This window comes from Rosa chinensis, chromosome 5, assembly GCF_002994745.2.
Source record: "Rosa chinensis cultivar Old Blush chromosome 5, RchiOBHm-V2, whole genome shotgun sequence".
Classification (NCBI taxonomy): domain Eukaryota; kingdom Viridiplantae; phylum Streptophyta; class Magnoliopsida; order Rosales; family Rosaceae; genus Rosa; species Rosa chinensis.
The window spans coordinates 76,780,431-76,785,998 of NC_037092.1; the positions used below are offsets into that span (position 1 = coordinate 76,780,431).

Below are 5,568 nucleotides of genomic sequence, written 5' to 3' on the forward strand. Positions count from 1 at the left end.
ATCAAAAACTTAATAGTCATTCGGTCCACAAAAATAGGAGAGAATTTGGGTTGGAAAAAACACAAGGGTTTTTGTTGCATGTCCGGCGGCGCCCTCACATTGACGGTGGCTTCCAGCCTCATCGTTGTTTGATGAGTGTGGCCGGACAGGTTGTTGTTTGGTTGCGGCGGGTGGCTATCGGAGTTTGAGGGTGCAACACCTCTCTTTATCTTTCGCTCATAAGTTTTCGATGGTGGAGCCGGGCTGCGTTACAAGCGCGTGGGGGCTCGATGCTGGCAGAGGACGGTGTAGTCGATTTGGGTTCCAATGCTTGGAGTCGACCACCAAGCTGTCTGGTGCTACATGGCAGGCTGAAACGGGATTGATGGAGCAACGAGGTTTGGTTTTTTCGATGGGTTCGCAAGGCTAGGAGTAGGAGTTTCTAGTCAAGGGAGGAGCAGGTTGGCATGGTGGAAGGATGGTTCTCGATCTCTAGTCTCCACTGAGATTAGATTTGGGTTTGGTCGCTACGGAAAGGAATGGTGCGATTTCTTTCTAGAGTGGGGTTGGCTGCGCCTCTATCCTTGGCCTAGATGCTTGAGATTTGGATTTGAGCTAACTGACCTTGCAAGCTCTCATCTTATTGTGGCGGTTTCCGGGAAGCTAGAGTCAACTTTGAGGGAATGGAAAGCGGTTCGTTGCAGATTTTTCTTTTGCATTAGTAGGTTTTTATCTTTTGGTTGGTCTAATAAGTAGTCCTTCCTCATTTGAGCGAGGGTTTGGTTGTCTTGGTTTTGTGATTGTGCCATTGTTATGGTGTCATCTTCAGGGACTAGTTTTAATTTCGATGTTTTCTTGTTGTCAATGTAATGGGGAGACGCCCCTACACGTATACTGGCTGTTTTGGTATATGGTGTTGGAAGGGGTTAGTTTCTTCTTGAGGTTGAGACTCTTGTGATAAGTTGATGGTAAGTAGCCCAGAAGAAAGGGTGATTTATGTGGTTAGAGTTAAGCATCTATCGGCTCATGGTATCTGTAACCGCTGGTTCTATATTAGGGGTATGATTAGGTCTTCTTCTCTAGTTAGAGTAGTTGGGATTTATCGGAGTCATCCCCATCGTTGTAATCTCTTGGATTAATGAATTTTCTTCTTTTCTAAAAAAAAATATATATTAATTAACAATTAAACACTTAAGATTAGCCCAAGCGGTAAAGAGGAGATTGAGAAATTGGTTAGAATTAGACTAGATCAGGAGTTTCCTATTATGTAACCAAAAAGATTAACTATTACTTTCATTATCATCCTAAATTCGTCAATGTTTTCATGAAATGTATCTCGGTGTGTTTTTCAAACTCAATTTACTTTCTTGGGTTAGGGGTAAAGTGCTTGGCCCCTTGTTAGTAGATGTAACCTTGTTAATAGATGTAACCAAAAAGATCAACAATTACTTTCATTATCATATTAAATTCGTCAAAATTTTCATGAGATTTATCACGGTATGTCTTTCAAATCCAATTTATTTTCTTGGGTTAGGGAAAAAGTGTTTGGCACCTTGTTAGTAGACGTAGCCAAAAAAATTAACAATTACTTTCATAATCACTTTAAATACGTCAATATTTTCATGAGATTTATCTCGATGTATCTTATAAACCCAATTTGTTTTCTTAGGTTAGGGGTAAAGTGCTTGGCACCTTGTTAGTAGAACTATAAACTAATTGCTCTACAAATTTTTAAATTTCACGGCCACAGATACATGACGACAAAACCTCCCATCAGAATTAAGAACCGACCAATAAGATATGTAGTTTGTTTTCACATTTAATTGTCTAATGAAGTAGGTAGAGGATAAACTAAAATGTGTGCAGGGAACATCTATTGTTTATCAACAGCTATTACTAAAATAATGAAAGCTAAAAAGAAAGGGTGGTGTTATTCACTCACCCATTTTTTCTAGGGTTTTTGTTCATTTACCCCATTTTTAGAGATTTTTTTCCCACTTACCCCATTAATTTTTTTTAATTCCCTCTTACCCAAAACACTCTAAGGAGGTCTTGCCTAATACCCCATTAAGATTTTTTTTTTGTTTTTATTTTTTTTTAATACCATTTTATCCTTACCTTTGTTACTTAGAGAGAGAGAGAGAAGGGAAGAGAGAGAAACCATAGGACTTTGTCGGAATCTGGTCACCGGCCGCTGGAATCCTGCCAACTTTCACCGGAATCCGGTCACCGGCCGCCGCCCATCAGACTTTTCTGAAAACCTCACCGGAAAGGTTTATTGCCCCCAATAGATGTCTATTGCCTCCCAATACACATCTATTGCCCCCTAATAGACGTCTATTGCCCCCCAACAGAACTTTCAGTCGCCGGAATAAGAACCAATCTTTTTAAATTTAGACAAATAAACATTGATTAAATAAGAAAAATGAGAAAATTATATCAATTCAAAACGTCTATTGCCCCCCAATAGACGCTTCAACAAACGTCTATTGCCCTAATAGAACTTTTTTTTTTTCCTTCTGGGCCTTCTGCATCAATGAAATCAATTAAAAACTTACAAGTAAAGCATCTCTCCTAGATTAATCGTACAGCAAAAGGGCCTAGGCCCATTGAAGAACAAAGGGAACTTGGCGAGCTGTTCATTTCCAGCTAGACCAAAGCATGGACCTAGCCGGACTCTCCACTTCCAGCTCAAACTCTTCGGTGACCGGAGAATACGAATATTGAGCGGTCGGGTACTCCCTTACGTACATCCGAATGCACATCGGTGGGAGGGAGGAGGAGGAAATGCTTCTGTCCCGTGATCACAGCGTAGAGATTCTAGTACTGATCCTTGTGAAACGACGTCGTACAGCGCTTGTCCCCAATCCACATGTTGACGGCCTCGGGTCAGCAACCTAGGGCTTCGGTGGCGAATTGGATATGCGGATCGCAGTCCGCCGCTAGAGGCGAGTACTCGGAGGGGAAGCAATTGTTCTGCTATTGTGTGTAGGAAACAAACTCATCGTTTTGGTCGTGATGAGGCGGCGGGCTTCAGGGAAGGGCGTGCGCTGCACGTGAGCGGAGTCGAAGCAGAGGGGGGAGGAGGAGGAGGGGACGAGGGCGTCGGCGCGGCCGTGAGAGGTGAGGTGGGGAATCGAGTCGGTCCAGTTCGCCGGAGGTGCCTAGATTGAGCTCCTGTACTTTGATGTGAGAGAGAGAGAGAGAGAGAGAGAGAGAGAGAGAGAGAGAGAGAGAGAGAGAGAGAGAGAGAGAGAGAGAGAGAGAGAGAGAGAGAGAGAGAGACATGGCATGATGTAATTTTTTAATTAGGCTGAGGGTAAAAATGTCAATTTAGTTTAAATTGGGTAAGGAGGAATAAAAATATGTTGCTGGTTAAATGAGATAACTTTTACTCATTTTGAGGCTTTGGGTCAAGGACCCTTTTTTCTATGCACACATCATTTTTATTTTTCTATTACTTTAATTCAATTTATTTTTACAAATTACCCTAACTACCCTCATTTGCAATTCTGATTATTTTTTCTTTCTTTTCTTTTTTGCAAGTCAATCATCACCAAATTTTAAAATCTAAACCCTATTTAAAAACTCGGATAATATGCTCAATAATTTAAAAGGATAATTTAAATTAATTCTTAATTCAGAAAATAATTGCATGCATTATTTAAAATCAAACGTCCACTTACAGTATACGGCTAACGTGGTATCCAAGCATAAGGATCCTCGTCGAGTGATGAGTCAGTACCTCATCCTGTACACAATTATATTCCATAAACGACAATTCGACAAATAAATACGATTCTATAATGAATCCCGAAAATCCCACGTAAACCAACATCTCCATTTCTTTCCGGATTCAAGCCAAACTTCACTACTAATATCAATCCGTTGATTAAAACATTCCATAGTGGAAACAAGGGAAATCCGAAGGTCAGATTCCACAAATCGACATTCGAAATTCCAAACTTCGAAAATTCACAATCAATGTCAAACTTCTCCAAAATTCGTCAAAATCACATATCCAACCTCTACAGAAAATATAGGATTTAATTAGCTAAAAAATCGAAATTAAAAAGCTGCCCTACACGTCGCCACTGCCGCCCACAGTGGCAGCGCCACCGCCACTGCAACCGCTACCAGCTCCAATGGCCACCAAATTTTGGTAGCAGCATCGTGTCAACCATACGAACAACTTTCTCAACTACAGCAAATCCAGAAAATGACAAGAAGTACCTCAACAATTAAGGAGAAGCTTGAACCTGATTGTACAGTAAAATTTTCCAATTATGCTTTCTTCCTCCGCACTTTGAATCGCTTCAAGAAATTTGGAGAGCATGAAGAGTGGCTCAATGCGCTTCTAATGGACCTGGGTTTGTGGCAGGAGGTGGCTGGATTTGAGAGAAACCGACATTGACCACATCTGCTACAGTAACCGCATGTTTCTCAGTGTTGGTTAGTAATTTTCCGGCCATGATGCCTTGAAATACCACCGTAAGCATCAAGAGGAGGAGGAGACGAAGTCAACGATGCCGGTTGCAAGCTGTCAGGTGGCTTGGAGGCGGAGAAAGAGAGAGTTGCAGGAGAGAGAGAGAGAGAGAGAGAGAGAGAGAGAGAGAGAGAGAGAGAGAGAGAGAGAGAGAGAGAGAGAGAGAGAGAGAGAGAGAGAGAGAGAGAGAGAGAGAGAGAGATAAAAGAAAAAGGAAATTTACCAGCCCACAGTAAAAAATTCAAATATATATTATCTACCATGAACATTAACTTTGGTATTTCGCTTATAACTTTTGCATACAAACTCTGATTTTTACGTACCACATATGCACTCGCTCGGTTTGATTTCCTCTACAACTTTCATGAAGAACATTTTCTCAAATTTTGACCCAAACAAAAATCAACTTTTAGGGCAACTAAAAGTATCGAAACATATTAAAAAGTGAAAGTAATTGTCGTTTACCGTCCAAATGACTAGTAAACGGGTAAATTTAGGTTCGGGATGTTACAGGTTACTAACCTCCATCCTTTTTTAGTTAACTTGCCTTGTATGTACACTAATGTAATTATCTACAAACCTTATTGAGAGATGAATAGAATATCAAATTATTCCTATATATTGTTTTATATGGTATCTGAGCAATGCGTTTTTAAAACCTAAATTTCTCAACCGAATTCCGCTGCAGAAATATCAACTATCATAAGAACTTTTTGAAGTTCTTCATTTTACCCTACCAATACCAATACTAGATTCATAACCATACCAAACCAGATTCATACCAATACCAAGATCAGTACCAATACCATATAGCTGTATCCAAGTACCCATATCATATACCCAGAGATCATCTTTGAATATAGGTTCAAATTCCATTAGAAGATCAAACTTAAACTCAGCCTAGTTCTAGTAGAGATCAGACTCGAACTAGATTGCCAACCGGCATTGAAGCCACAATCATCGGTTATGTTAGACCAAATTGATCTCAGACCTATAGATGGACAGCTTGCCTATCATACCTGTTCGATGATCTCTGATCAGGTCACTACTGGTCAGTGTCGACCACTAGACTTTGTGAGATTCTTCCTGACGCCAGACCACTC

The 5,568-nt window shown here is 40.6% G+C and overlaps 1 pseudogene; it reads right to left on the bottom strand.

Moving 5' to 3' along the window:
• Window positions 1-2,533: 2,533 nt before the first annotated feature.
• LOC112164101 lies at window positions 2,534-5,341 on the bottom strand (annotated as a pseudogene).
• Between the last annotated feature and the right edge of the window lie 227 nt (window positions 5,342-5,568).